Raw genomic sequence first — 15,965 nt, forward strand, 5'->3', positions numbered from 1 at the left:
GGCGCGCCATGGGGTCACCCAGCCGCCCGGCCAGCCGGGAGACGAGCACTGCTCGCCCTCTGCCCGCCTCTTAACTTATTTATAGCCGGCGGCCGAGCGCGTCTGCCTGCGTGTCAGTGTGCGGTTAAGAGGGGGCAGACACTCTTCACTGGCTGGAAAAGAGAAAGAGGAGGGGAATAACAAAAAGAGAAAACCCTCCTCCTCTTTTCCTGACACGGAGGACTCCGACTGACAGCAGGCAGCGCGTCCCGCTCGACACGAAATGGCGCCCGGCTGCCCCGGGGGCTGGGGCGGGGAGATTGGGGCACTGGGGCGGCGGGGCAGCGCTCTTGGTTCAGAGGGTTCCTGCGAGTGGCTGTGCTGCCTCGTGAGATTAATTATCACCTCACTATTGCTGTGAGGAAGGGAGAGGTGTGCCTGCCCGGCCAAGGAATGGGGCAGGGGGTACTGGTGGGGCTTTTCAGGGTGCCCTGAGGCTGGCACCTCTGTTCAGTCCTGTGAGGGAAACGATGTGGATCATCCATAAAGCTGTCCCCCTTGTGGCATTCCCTTCCTCCACTCTCCAGCACATGGCCCATCCTTCTGATCTCATGATAGATATGTTCCTCCCACATTTGCCTAAAACATTTTCTTCATCTTACATCTCCACTTTTCTGAAACCCATCTTGTCATGGTTGCATATGGACTCCAAAAAGAGGAAACTACCATAGCAGGCCTTCATATTTACCCGCTGGGACAGAAGAATAGTGATTGCCCGAATTTGATACTGCTCTTGAGTGAAAAGCACATTCACTTTCTCAACTGACTATGAAGAAGTGGGTGTAGCAGAGTGCAATACTCCCTACAGTAAGTGGAGGGTTACATCTTTGTGCTTCATGGGCCAAAACAGAAACATTTTAAGTTTTATGTGAACTAGAAGAACCTTGGCACAGTTTTAGAGAAAGTAGCGAGTTCCAAGCAGCTTTCTGTACCTGCTCCATCAATATCAGTAGGAAGGGATGTTTAAATCACCTTGGAAATATTTATTTCAGTAAAATTATGCCGGTTTGTTAAGCAGTACTGCTGAGTGCTTTGACTTCTTAGAAATTTTAGGCCGGATCTTAGCAATTTCTTTTCCCTGTGTGAAGCTAGTGCTACCATATCAGCTTACGTAAAGCATAATAGAGTCATATAACTCTGCATATTTCTTCACAATTGGATTCAAAAGGGCATTCTTCACAAAAGGCATAAAATATATATGCGTATATATGTGACTAGTGGGTCATTTCCCTCAAGTAAACTTTGTTGTCCAAAATTCTTATAATTATACTTGGTTTTACCTATGAAATGCATCATATAGTTTAAATTAGTTTCATTAAAATATCATTAAATTTTTTGGTGTCTCCTTAAGCAGCCTTGTGATTTTCTAATGCAGGAATTTCAGATTGTAGTCTAAGATCCTCTAATATCTTTGTTTATCATGTTTTTCCACAGATCCAAATAAGATAAAGCTCTTTACTGGTTTTGCATTTGTGGACAATTGGTACATTACACTGAGGAATTGATGTTTGCAAACAGGTGAGATTTGTCCCTACAGCAGAAAGCAGTGTTTGACTGAGCATTCTTTAAAAAATAAAAATAAAAGCTTAGAATTCCAAAACAAATTTAATAATATTAAATGTTATCTTTTGAATAATATCACTGGTAACTGGAAAATACTTGCCAAAAGTTTTTAGTACATTGTCTTGCTGTTCCAGACTGTTTCATGCTATATTCATCAGTTTTTTTCTCAACATTGCTGTGTTACAATTTTAGAGGGTTTTTTTTTCTGTCTAGTCTTTTTCCGTCTTGTTTTTTTATTTCACCAACTTCAAAGATAAATGTTTAGAAAACGAGCATCCCTAAGCTTTCAGTTCCAATCAGTAGCTCATATTTCATGAGATACCTGTTATTGGTCTGACAATAAAATTTAATTGTATTTTTTATTAGTTTGTAACCTGGAATGTGTCTGTGGGAGACTATGAGACAGCTGAGACTTAGATCATTGCCTTTGCAGTTTTGAACTTGTACTCCATTTGTGAGAACATTTTGCTTCTTATGGGAGGCTGCTGCTTGTGCAAGGCCATATGTAAGGGCATTATGAAACTTTTATACCAGGTCCACAATGGAATTTTTTCCTGATGTAGCAATGTGGGTTGCAAGTTTTTAGTTTTTCAAGGCATTTCTCTTTCAGCCAAGTGTGGATGCAACTCTGCTGTCATGTAAGGACTTTACTGACTGTTCACTCTCAACCAAGCTATACAGAAAGGATTTTTCTTTGATAACCGTGTCAGCATAGGTATTCTGTACTGAAACTGAAACCCGATTTACTATGCTGTGTGAGAAATTACACTGATGTAGTCAAAAGTAAACCTCCTTCTTCATAAGGGCACTAATACACTCATTTCTCCCTTTCTAGCTCTTAATGTATCAAAATACATGACATTTTATTCAGGGCAGATAATTTCTTTCCCATTTAAAGCATCAGAAATGCCCTAAAAACCTTGCTACTTAATGATTTGATCAACTTAGTTTTTCGTGTTGGAGGAAAGCATTCAAGTTAAACAAAAGGCATCAAAGCTTTCTACTTAAAAACAGAAACTTAAACCAAATTTCCTCACAGACAAGTAAATGTATTTTGATGGAAAATACATGAAAACATAGGAAAAAAAAAAAAAGATATATCCAGCTTCTGCTAAAAGATCTTAGGTGGGTGTTACCTAGCTCTGTATTGTTCATTCATGAGTAGGTTTACATATTTCCAGAATAAAAAAGAATTGCTTGTTTGTTTGTGTTTTGCTTTGTTTTTAACTTGGACAAAAGCCTTGGATATGAAGGTGATTCAGTGCAGTCTTGGCAGTAGTCTTATGCTTTCATGTTTCTCTTCAGTGTCTCTGTATCACTCATCTGGTAGTACACTTGGTTCTTATCCAGAGGGCATGGCTTCAGTTTCAGTACAAGACCAAACAAGCATTTGTTTTTGTGCCATCAGTGCTTTAGTGCACCATTAGCTTGAGAGAGTGCTTTTTTTCCAGTGAGGAATTGATATTGATATCCTTAAAATCTACTGTCTCCCAATATAAGGGCTGAAAAACAAAATTTGATCTTAAGATCAGATGTAAAACAGGCTCGATTCAGTGACTAGCACAAGAAAAGTTTTCACTGGGAAAAAAAAAAAAGTTCAATGTGAAATGTTATGAGTGCATGATTAGCAGGATGTGTTTGGTATAAGAAAAATATTCCATTAAAACAGGGTTTGGAATTTGAGTATATTCTTATGTTTTACACATATATCTCATGGCAACTGCCCATTTGTCAGGATGACAACCATTCACATTCTTTGTATTTTACAGGGATATTTACTTGAAAATAATTGGGGATTAAGGGAAAAGTATCATCATTAACAGTATTTTACCTATATATTTTATCAAGTATTCCTGATGTGCTATTGCCTCCTTCCTTCACTTGTAGTAGATTCATTAGGTGGAACACATTGACAGCGTGATCGATTCAATGTGAGCCAAAGGCAGTTGATCTGTACATGGTCAGAGGATGCAGAACCTGAATTTGCAAAGCTTTTACAGCAGTTCTAAGGCTGTGATTATTATTTCGTTTTTTTTTTTAACTGAATTTTTAATGTATTTACTGCCAGCTCATCTAGCAGGGTGTATTTGTTTTGGATCAGGATGAGCATATGGTGACATTTTTTTATGGGATTAGCTGGATGATATTATAGTTTGTATCAGTTTTAGAACTTTATCCAAAGTGCAGGAAAGTAGGTGATACCTTATCCAGCATAAACTATAATGATGCAAGATCAACCTTTTTACATTTCTTAAATAAATTTGAACTTGTGATTTTTTTAATGATTTTTTAATGTTTTTTTGTTTTTTGTTTTTTGTTTTTGGATCAGCATAAAGCCATGGCATTTTGTATCCAGAAGCAGGAATCCTGAATTTAGGCTTACCGTTACTTGACCATGCACTTTATTATCATATTTCCATTGGCAGATAACCAATTTAAGACCTTCACACCAGGCAGACATCTTTTCACATTCGTATGCTAATTTTTGTTAGGTTATGCAATTAGGCTTCAGGAGGACTTTTTTGTCCCAAGTGAGTTCACACACTTGGGAGCGTCTGCCATTGTGGCATGTTTAAAGTCGCAGTCCTGTGAGAAAGGCTGAGCTGGTCCAAAAAGGTGACTCCCAGATATGTATTTGCTGCTGCTTCTTTCCTTGTGCCAGTTTTGGCATTCATCTGACTCCGGTGAGCCAAATGCTTTCATAAAGCTGGCAGCATTTTTAGAATAGTCATTACAAGAAAGGTAACAAAGAACGAGATAACTTCCAATGTGTTCTCCATGCTTTATATTCCCCAGTAATACTTTCCGAAGTCCCACCTAACCTAAAAAGCTGTAAGAATGGTGTGTAGTGGCAGATTTTTGTTTGTTTCGATCAGCAAGAAACTATGCCATCAAGAAGAAAAGGGTAATTTTTTGCCAGTTGACTGATCTGAGCTCATTCAGATGGAGATGACTGCTGTACGCCCTTCTACTCAACCACCATAGGGAGCCCCTCAATGGGAATAAAACTCTAAGGCCTGAGCTTAGGGGAGAGAGGGCTTTGAGCAATCATTGTTTTTAAATCAGTCTTTTAAATACCATTTGAAATTGATCTGTACTCTTGCTAATGACATTCGGATAAAGGATGTGTACTATAAAATATTAGTGTAGAAATAACTTTGAATTACTGAACTTAGCTACAGTTATTTGCCTCAGGGAATATATATCAGGCAGAGAAAAACAGTTGAATAGCATAAAAAAGCTGGGAAATTAAGCTCTTTAATACGCTGTTCAAGGTTGTGAGAATAAAATGCAGTCTAGCACTGCTGTGGCAATAGTGCACTATGTAACTCTTACACAAATTCTGATGTTGAAATTACTGCATAAATACACATCTTTGTAACTGATCATCCGAGACTGATAAATACACAAATACATTTACATTTGTGAGTCAGATGCAAGAATATGCTGCTAATAAAAAGATTGCATTCAGATAGACTTATAAGTTAGCACATATTTTATGTGAAAAACAACATGAGGGTTTTTTAAATGCACACATATTTCCATAGGTTTTAATTGAGACGTACTTCACTCAAGTTGGATATTTAAAAATACCATCCTTCTGCTGAGGTAGTATATCATTTCTCATTGTCAGGTTCATATCTTGGTATTAGAAAGCATACTCATTTCATTTCTTATCATTCTTTTTACATGAATTTGACAGATGAATAAAGGAATTACAGGTTCACCATACAATTTAAAGTCGTATCTCAAATATTTATGATCTTCAAGTAACATTTGCAGTTTTTTGGCTACAGCCTTTGCTTAAATCACAGACTACCATTCTAAAATCTCTATGTATTCTGTATAGAACAGGAAAGTCATTTCGCTTTCTCTTCTGCTGGCATATGAGATAAATTACGTCTTCAGTTTTGTCAAAATAACTGAGCTCACTTACACCATTTAAAGACAGGATTTTTCCAACCTAGATCATTTCAATAGAACTTGATAAGGGAGTGATCCAGCAGTTATGCTGATACATCTGGTGTGTTACAGTCATTGGCAGCCTGGTGTACAGTGAGAAGTGCTGACATCTTAATCTAGCTCACCTGCAGCCAGATAACATCCTTGGTTGGTCTGATAATCAGAGAATCGCAGCAGTAGCATTGTCAGTGCCTAACGGCACTATTTCTGCTGCTGCACACTGAACTCTTGTTGACTGAAGTGCAGCTTGTTCATCTCTATGCATCTGCCCAAAATCATTCAATCTTGATTTGGATTTGGTGGATATGAATGCTATACGTGTTTTTTTTCAGTGACCACGATAAGGAAAAGGAAGAGTCATTTAATGCTGAATTAGAAGAGGGAAAGGTTTTTTTGTCTTACAAAATCATCTGTTGAGGGTGGGATTTTTGTTATGGCTTTGTTGTTGTTTTTGTTTCTGTTGTTTGTTATTTGTTTTGCCATGGACATTCAGAAAAATGCAAGGCACTGAATGGAAAAGTTACTTGAGTAGAAAACTGCTATACTCCAGAATCCATGCAATTGGCTTCACTCAGAGGGGCAGGGGACAGTAAAACGCATGCATGTTGCTGTTAGGCAAGAACATGGGTTGAAGGAGAAAGGTATGAATATGCAGAGGAAGGAAGGCACTGCCACTGGATAGGGATAGAGTAGTCACAAGAAGTATGTGTGAAATAGAAAATGAAGTACAGTGAACAGGCATATTGAGGAAAACTTTAGCTTAGAAAACCAGAAGTGAGAAATAGACAAGGGAAAAGGAAAAGAAACTGATAATACAGTAAAGCATGCAGCGGGAGAGAAAGTTTGTAGGGACAAATTGAAGATAGTTGGTTCAAATATAGAGGAAGATTGATAAATATATGTATTGTTTATGCTTCTTTCTGGTAACCTGCTGCTACGGGCTTGGTTTATTTGGTCTTGGTAACACAAAAGGGAGCTGGATTTAGAGAAGAAAGACTCCTTTTTTCCTTCCTGCCCATGGAAGCTATACTCCATGTAGCTTTTTGTTTCTGGTTCAATTTTACTAGAATTCAAATATTTCATTAATTTCACTGATTTCACTATTATCTCAAGGTGCATCCAGGTTTTGGCTTTGAAAGTATAGTTGTCTTAGAATAGGAAGATTAGCAATTCCTTCTTTCATACCTCTATCGGTTCTTTTGCTTTCCAGTTATTTTTGCATTGTGCAGAGCATCCAGATCAGAAGGAGAAAAAATATATACCTAAAATGTCATTGTTGACACTTCATTGTCTCTTTCTTGCATCCAGAAATGTGTTCAGTTTAAATCTTTCACTCTTCTCAAGGACATGTTTTCTCTGTATACCTGTAAGATAGTAAATCACATCATTACCTTGGACTTTTAATCTCAGAACTGCAGGGCCATGGTCTGAGGATGACAAATGAGGATGTTGCTGTTTGTAGATTTTAATATCTAAAACCTTAATCAATTACGTGGGAGTATGTTTACAACTATGTTTACTTCTGACTTGTTAATCTCTCATTATCTGTGTTCTGTCCTTACAATTCCCACATAATGCACAGAAAATTTAATCCGATATTTCATAGTTGCTTACTTCTCCTAGAGAAGACTTGAGTGTTTTTTTTTATCAAATTTGGGAAGAGATTACTTACACACACAAAGGCCAAGAGTTCCCTGGAGATCTTTTTTTCTCAGCAACGTTCTCCCCATCCACCTCCAAATCCCAAAGCAGTTCAGTTCTTATAAAAGTTTCTGTCATAGCCTTCCCAGATCTTTGACAGTCTTTCCTGGTAAGCAAAAAGCAGCTCATTTTGAAGCAGGTCAGCCTATAATTTTAAAATGCAACTCTTCTATGACTGAAAGCCACTGTGTAAGTGGCTTTCTTCTCAAGGTCTCATCTACCAAGAGATATGAAAAGTCTTGTTCCTTGTCATGCTGGATGCTAAACTCCATCCTGGTTCGTGGAATTTTTCTATAGTCAGTGAAATAACACCAGTGACAGGGCTAATGTAAAAGTATTTTGCCTTGGCATGTCATCTGTTCAAAGAAAGTTCTCTAAGGCTCTGTGCACCCCATAAAATTAATTATGAGTGGTTCTAATAAGACTAGCAGGAGTATCAATGACATGATGGAAATTACAGTCACAGTCTAAGTCCTCCAAACTATCGGTGATATCACCTTCATTCCTATGACTAAATTAAAGCTAAATTAAAGTTTCACATTTTCATTTTGCTGAATTGACATACTCCTAATGTCTGAATGTCTGTTGTTAAATGATTTGATTCAAGTAATAACTACAGCTCCCTGATGTTATGAGGCAACATAAAAAGGAAGTCCTGTGTGTTTCTGGCATATGGTACTGTAAGAGACTGTAATTTGGGAAGGATTAAAGCCTGCTAAAAGAAAATGATCAGTCTTTTTCCTAAATATTTAAATGTTGAGGTGTTGTGGCTGTAACACCATCATTTCTTATCTCTCTTGCTGACACAGCCGAGGTTGAAACAGTTTTATTAAAGTCATTACAGGGTCAATGTAAAATCTCCATGCATATCTTAAGTTTTGAGTGATTTATGTGAGTCCATGGATATTCATTATGATGATATTCTTTCATGTTTCCATTGACAGGCAGAACAATGTCACCCGTAATGTCCAAAATAAATTATATCATCGTAAAACTAGACCTTAAATGCAACAAAATTAAATTTAAGCTAACTCTTAAAGTTTGACAATTAAGGAAAGTTAAAGGACATTTTTCAAGTAGCACTTGACATCCTAAATTGCCCTGTTCTGAGTAAGTGTTGACACGCAGTAGGCTTTGTGAAACAAAAACAGGCATGTCATCTGTAGGCTATGCTACAAGTGCAAGTGAAAGAATGCAGTGTGAAAGCTTATTCTTGATTCTCTCACCTTGTCTGGTTTATAGATACCCTCTATCAATACAATCATTTCAGTGCCTTGTGCCTCAGAGTACTGCAGTTTTCTGTATTAGGCAGGTGATGTTTTCTGTAGCTATCGAAATATTCTTTTCAGTGAGAGTTCATGGGTAAGTACTCATTGTTACTGCTGGCAATTCTGTCGTTGGCCCCAGTGAAAATAAAAACTGCTTATGTATTTCATGATAGTCTGCTTTTATATTGTCACTTATGTAGGAATATGATAACTATAGACTGATAGAAGAATGTCATTGTGTTTAGGACTCTGCACGTAGTAGTAAGAGAGTCAGCAATTCAGCAGAGGGAATATCACAATTGACTGAAGATAATCTAAGCCCGAGAGAGCAAGCAGCAGAGGTGAAATTATTTGCCTGTTGTTATTTATCAGAGCCAAAACAGAATTAGGAAGGGAAACCACCAGTGGAATTAAGGCTTTGTTTATGCTAATGCCAATAGCAGTTCTCCTGCTAGATTCAATAAGACTAGGATTCATCCCACATATTACAGCATTCATGTTCTCTTCCCCATACCACATACAGCCTAGCACAATTCACCTTATTCTTAACAAAAATGTCATATTCAGTACAGAGATTAATGATAAATTTTATTGAATCTACAGAAACAAATTGGAAACTTGTTTCTCTCATGAGCTGAAATAGAGGTTATCCAGTGTCTTAATCAAAATCCAAGTACAATTCAGAAAGACTTGAAGCATGCTGGCTCTAGATCAAAGCACCACTTGCAGAGGAATTGTGGAAGTTAACATCAATAGAGAAGCCAACATTTCTGCTACCAACATCAGGATCAGTATTTGGGATCTTTGTCCTCCCCTGATGATGTGTCTGATGTCTTTGTCCCTAGTAAATACTCCAGAGTAGATTAAATTCTGCAGTAATTCCCTCTCCACTTTCCTTATTCTCGTTTGTTTCCTTTTATTTGTGGCTTTATGCAGGTGTTTGTTCTCTAAATTCAGAGTTTTTCTCTGAAAATGTGTAGCAATTTCAGTAACCCAAGTTTCAGAATCCAGTCATATTTTAATGAGTTTCTCTGAAACACAGAAGATATCCCATCTGTGTTGATTTCTTGTAAGCATGCACTTTTGTAGGTAGAGAGCTGAGGAGAAGAAAATACGGTTGTAACAATGGATAGAAGGGCCTGGGCCTGTTCTTTCACCTTCATCTTATACCATTTCAGTGATATTTTAGTTTTCATGTTAAAAATGCCCAAATTAAATGAAAGCGTAAACAAACAGGATGAAGACCGAGGGAAAGAGGTAGCTATAAATCCAATTTTCCAATTCAGAAACATAGCGAGATATAGTCATTTGATTGCCTATCAGTCTTACAAATTTTCATGCAACAGTCTCTGCCAACTTTGTCTTTTGTTTTTGTTTATTTTGTACAAATGTGTAATAAGAATATGAATCCACTTTCACAATCTTATTTATAGGAGTAGTATTTTTTTAAAAATAAGTTGTTGTAGTAGCTCAATGCAAGTTGTTGTAGAAGCTCAATGTATCATCCTAGGGATGCCCTTAATCTTTTGACTGAAAGATAGGAGCACATAGTCAAGTCAACTGATTTGGAAATTGTTGGGGTAGGGGAGGAGCATGGCAGTTATTTTTAGAAATAATGGAAAAAAGCACTTTGCTGTATAGCTCTTATTATTTTGACTCAGAGGCATCTATCCCTTCTTTTCCTTCAGCAAATAGTACTTTCCTCTATGGCTAATATTTGTGATATCTCTGAATTAGTTGCTACTTAGTTCTCTTGTTATAGTGAGTTTTTTATTCATTTATTCAGTCTGTACTGTTCAAAGAAATCACAGGTTAGCCACATTCTTAAAGGTACTCAGTCAGTAGTCAAGGAGAGCTGGATCTTGACCACTATTCTTTGCATCCTACCTTTCTAGGGTCAAGCTGTTCCCTGCTTTGCCATTTCACATTCCATAGTTTATCACTTAGGCCCAAACTTGTGGAAAATTCTGTCGGTGTCTAACTTCAGGCATATAATTATTTTCCTTGGATTCAAGAAATCTGATCTGATCACAGTATTTGCAAGTTTGGAATATTGGAAAACTTGCCTTTGTGAATCTTAATTAAACTAAACCTCTCTCTTAGTTCAGATCTTTATCACAACATTACAATTTAATCCTGTAATAATTAAATTCAAAATGAATCAAACAGATATGGTTATTTGGTTTGGTTTATTACTAATTTCTTGGCTGCATTTTTGCTATCAGCCATTTTTACCAGTCAAAGAGAGAAAATCTACCTCTCTTATTTGGCCTTTTTGGCCTGGTGTCATGCACTGGGAACATATGGAAATGCCACAAATAGGACCTTAGAACAAAACAGTGGAGATGAAACATTTTGCTTAAGTTGCATCTTAATGCATGTGAGATTAGACAATTAATTATCTATTAATTACAATTCAAAACTGTCAAAAAACTACAAAATATTGTGTATGAAAAAATCCAAGATCACTGATAGATAAGATGGAGACTTAATAAATGTTTCTTTGGAGTGATTTGATTGTTTGGTTTGGTTTGGTTTGGTTTTTCTTCTGTATGTTTCCCAGCCACTAGGCTGTTTCTAGTATACTAAATAATCTGTATTCATCTTTACTCTGACCAGAGTGTTCAGTTCATTTTAAGAAAGGGGTAATTTACTACCATGAAGTAACATAATTTCTTATACATTCTCATTTGTCTTAATTGGATGCTTTTCTCCCTGACACTTGGTACTATTGATTTTTAACTTGTCATAAATATATTTCTGGAGCTGACAGGCTACAGCAGCTGTAGCACTACTGGAAGAGACCAGTTTCATGAATGTGATCCAGGCCTGCATTTCGTACACGAACTGCCTTGGCTCTGCTGCACATCGGATTGGATAGAAGGAAAGAAGGTAACAAGACCTTCAGAAGCTACACTGAGCAACAAGTACAAGATCTTTTATGTCCTGGAGCTCAGGTGCCATGAAGGCATCAAGCCTATGCATTGTAGTTTTCTCTCCACAGAAATCGAGCCCATGGAGATGCAGGGATGATTTAGGATTGGTACGTCTTGATACATCTTCACTATGTCTGGGATTCAGAGTGCAGCTGGAGTACGTATCCACGCTAAGGACCTTGAAAACATTTGGCATCTCAAAGCTCAGATGACAAAGCCTACAGCTTCCTCTGTATTCTTTGATGTTACAGCTGAATTTTCATTAAAGGTGATTTAACTGTCTTGTTTGCATGTTTTGTGTACTTTAGTATTCAGTCTTTCTTCTCCTGCTCCCTTTCTCTGTCTTCTCAGCACTTTGTTCTTCTTCAAAGGTTTTTTGACTGGATTTTATTTTCAGTTTTCTAAAAAAGTTAATATAGTTTGTACAAAACTATATATGCAAATATATTTGCACTTGTAAATGTGTATAGGTGTAATTCATTCGATTTGATTGCATTTTTTGTCCTCTAAAATTCTCTCAACTGAAAATCTTCATTTTCCTGTCTCTTTTTAAAGGCTGGATTTTGCCATGTTTAGTAATCTGTGTTCCTTATCTTTCCTCTGAAATGTGTGATGTTGCTTGTACTTCAAAGGATGTAAGGGAGTCAGAAGGTAGCCTGGAATAGAATCATCATAGAATCATAGAATGGCCTGGGTTGAAAAGGACTACAGTGATCATCTAGTTTCAACCCACCTGCTATGTTCAGGGTCGCCAGCCACTAGACCAGGCTGCCCAGAGCCACATCCAGCCTGGCCATGAATGCTTCCAGGATGAATCTTTTCATGCACTTTCATACAGTACTCTTCATCTTCAATTTTATTGTCTGCTCAAAATGTTTAAATCATACCAGAAGGATTCGTGAGAGAAATCAACTATTTCTTTGTATTCTTGATTTGTATTTATGAATATATATTTTTCTTATTTTAGTCTTTCCTCTGACAAAAAATATGTAATAAAATAAACAGAACTTTGCTGTGGAATGCATATATAGGAAAAAGAGATTGTTCCTACAGGAACAATCCTTCCACAGGAAGGATTTGTCTCAGTCCTGCACATGGGATGCTGTGTCAGTGATACAGATAAGTAGAAGTTTAGAAGACTTCTCCTTCTGAGTTCCTTTATACTTAATTTGTTAACTCTTTTTCTTGATTGTAAGAAAGGTTCTCTCCACGTGCTTGTCCAAAGATAAAAAAATAAAATAAGTCAGTCTGCTTTTCCCTATAGTTAATGTAGTTGTTGGAAAACTTGTTAGTGTAATTAAGATTCTTCATTTTTACCAGATCATCTGAGCAAGAATGGTATATATAACAAATACTGTTTGTGGTCTTTGCAGACAGTATTGTGAAAACCTTCCTTTTTCTTCATTAAGTTACATGCACTTCCTGGAGTTTGACTTAAGTGATATAGTGATTCTCAGAAAACAAAGCAGAAGAGCAACCCTATTGTCAGCCTCCTCTTTCCTTATGAATCCTAGTTCAGAATACTCTGTACCTTTCACTGCTGAAGGTTGCATTTCCCCATTTTGTTCCAGCCAAGGCACACTCAACCCGTCTCAAAACTATTTTCTTACCACGATATGGAGATTTTTGATTGTTAGAATATGCAGAGAAATGCAGAATATCCTGAATCAATGTAAAAGCATGATTGCATTGTGTCTTTAACTTAGTATCTCAAATAATCTAGTGCTGAAGATAGACTGAGTATTCATGTGTTTTTTTTCAGCAAGGCTGCTAGTACCAGTTTTCCACTGTTTTTATTTATGTATTTATTCTATTCCCTTATTAAATAATGAATGGAGAAGATCCTTTTCCAGAAAACGTGTAATTCAGTGCAGATGTAGTTAGACTCTGTCATTTTAAAACAAACAGAAGGCAGTTTTTGCTGATATACAACAGCTGAGTGATATCAGTTCTATTTGCTGTCATTACTATTAAAAGAATGGCCTATTAGGACTTTTCTTTCCCCCAGAGAATCCCAAGTAAAAACTCCAAGGACATTTCCAAATAGACTGTAATAGTTCAGACAGTCTTATCAGCTGCACATTATGAAACTGATAGTTTTCTCTTACTTTTCCTACAAGTCAGGCTTTTCTCATAACACCAGTAAAGGAAGGGCAAATTCTCAGCATGTAAGTACAGAAACAACGATGCCATTAAACCACATGGCACTGGCACACAAACAGCTTTTCTTAGTGCCCGGTCTTCTATACCTATTGAAAGTAACCCATTGAAATTCCTTTTGTAGAGAAGAATTTGTCCACAGTACAATTAAAGCTGTAGCTGATTCATAAGAGGGTGGCATGCCTCCTAAAATACAGTGAGGTTCAGGGTCTTAGTGATTAGACTAATTGCAGTTAGAAGAACATAGCAAGTAGAGGTTAGATACTTTAGTAACTGTCTAAAGAAGAGATAAAATCACTCTCCTTATTCATACTAACATCCACTAACTACCACCTTTGTTGCTTTTGTGTGTATGTGTTTTTAAAACTGTAAATCAGAGGCTCATTGTGCTAATTGCTTTTAATTCCTTCTATAATTGTTGTAAATTAGTGACAGACAAAGCCTCTCTTGTCTCAGTTCTGTTCATAACAAATTATGGAAATAGATGCATGTGTTGTATCTACTTTTAAAAGTGAATCAAGAGCAGGATGAAGGATTTCATGTTTTTCAGTGCATAGCTCTCCAGATACCCACAAATAGTATCTCACAGTAGATCATTAAATTCTTTAGTGTACCATCTTCTGCACTGTTAGGAATAGAGGCTCTTTGTCTTTGAAAAATAAGAGTAAATAGTTTAAACTGTTTCTGCTGTAGAACGACATTAAAACCAATTTTTTTCCACTAGTTCAGGAATCAGATTTTAAGCAGTAGATTAGACAATAAATTCTTTTTACATGTTGAAGACATTTTTATGTCGGTCTGTACGGCATGAACTGTGTATAAAATCTGTATTCTTTCAGTTGAACTTACACATGCCAAATCACATAAATGTCTGTTGCAGTCCATCCATTGTTGACACAGTTCATCCATTGTATGACACAGTTCTTTGAGTGAATTTTTCATTTCTTTTTTACTTTGAAATTCATCTTTTTGTATGCTTTTATGATGACCATTGAACAACAGAGATGTGGTGCTTACAGACTGTACTACGGTGCACCAAGGTGGGTAAGGTTGGGGGGATCTCACAATTACCTCAGCAAGACAATGATCCAGCAAATTAACAATGATATTTTTAGACAGCAGTTTAGTTGGCAATCTAGCAGTACAACACACAGACACATGCTGTCATATGCAATTATACTTTGATGTGCTGTAATGGGAAAAGGGTAAAAGTCCAGAGATTTAAAGTTCAAAATAGACTGAATTGTTTTCTCTATGAAAAAGCACAGATGTTTTATATTTAAAATATGATACTGCTAATTTGTGTTAAATTATAAATTTATATGTGATAATTCTGGGATGTATAAAAGCATAGGCCAATCTCCAGAATTTGTAGCATCTTCTATAAGTGTCTCAGGCTACTCTGGCTCTTTTAATATTAATGGAGCTTTGCTTAGATGTTGTGCATAACAATTTCTGTGGCTTTCATTATCTACGTCATCTTGACATACAGTGAAAGAATTGTTAGGACTCCATTGGTAATTTGTCATTTGTCTTTTTCCTTGTAACTCAGCAATGAAAAAAGTACATGCACACTTTTGTTATTGTTTGGTTTTATTGATTAATTTTACTTAGCTTTGTGAGTTTACCTTTCAAGGATTTAAAATGGCTGTTCAGAAACATAAGCAGAGAGCTCATTTTGTAACTCTGTCCATACTTTGGCTGCCAGGTAAACAAACCTGAAAAACAAAAATATTCATAACTTTGTGCACCTAATTAAGGGGATTTTATCTAAAGAAAAGTTATTTATTAAAAGTTCATCTGTGACCTTTAAAACCATGATGTACATTATTCAGAAAGCACGGAACTATAGAATCACAGAATGGTTTAGGTTGGAGGGGACCTCAAACCCCTCTCAGCCCCAACACCTGTCATGGGCAGGGCTGCCCCCCACTAGCTCAGCTGCCCAGGGCCCCATCCAACCTGGCCTTGAGCGCCTCCAGGGATGGAGCACCACAGCTTCTCTGGGCAGCTGTGCCAGCGCCTCACTGCCTTTTAGGTAAAGAATTTCCTCCTAACATCTCACCCAAATCTTCCGTCTTTTAGTTTAAAGTAATTCCTCCTTGTCCTGTCACTATCAGACCATGTAGAGAATCAGTCCCCTTCCTGCTTACACTCCCCTCAAGTCTTGGAAGGCCACAATGAGGTTGCCCTGGAGCCTTCTCTTCTCCAAGCTGAACAAGCCCGACTCCCTCAATGTGCCTTCATGGGAGAAGTGCTCCAGCCCTGTGATAATCCTCGTGGCTCTCCTCTGCACACCCTCCAACAGCTCTACATGCTTTCTGTGTTGGGGACC

General features: G+C 37.2%; 1 long non-coding RNA gene across 2 annotated transcripts; it reads left to right on the forward strand.

Moving 5' to 3' along the window:
• The first annotated feature begins 6 nt into the window (after positions 1-6).
• LOC116216344 lies at positions 7-11,810 on the forward strand. 2 transcript variants are annotated; one of them, XR_004158933.1, is made up of 4 exons: positions 7-846; positions 1,474-1,557; positions 11,301-11,426; positions 11,539-11,810. It is a non-coding gene; the product is annotated as an uncharacterized LOC116216344 (long non-coding RNA). The 2 variants fall into 2 exon arrangements; XR_004158934.1 differs by having other exon boundaries at positions 11,308-11,426.
• The last annotated feature ends 4,155 nt before the right edge of the window (positions 11,811-15,965 follow it).

This window comes from Meleagris gallopavo, chromosome 2, assembly GCF_000146605.3.
Source record: "Meleagris gallopavo isolate NT-WF06-2002-E0010 breed Aviagen turkey brand Nicholas breeding stock chromosome 2, Turkey_5.1, whole genome shotgun sequence".
NCBI classification, from domain to species: domain Eukaryota; kingdom Metazoa; phylum Chordata; class Aves; order Galliformes; family Phasianidae; genus Meleagris; species Meleagris gallopavo.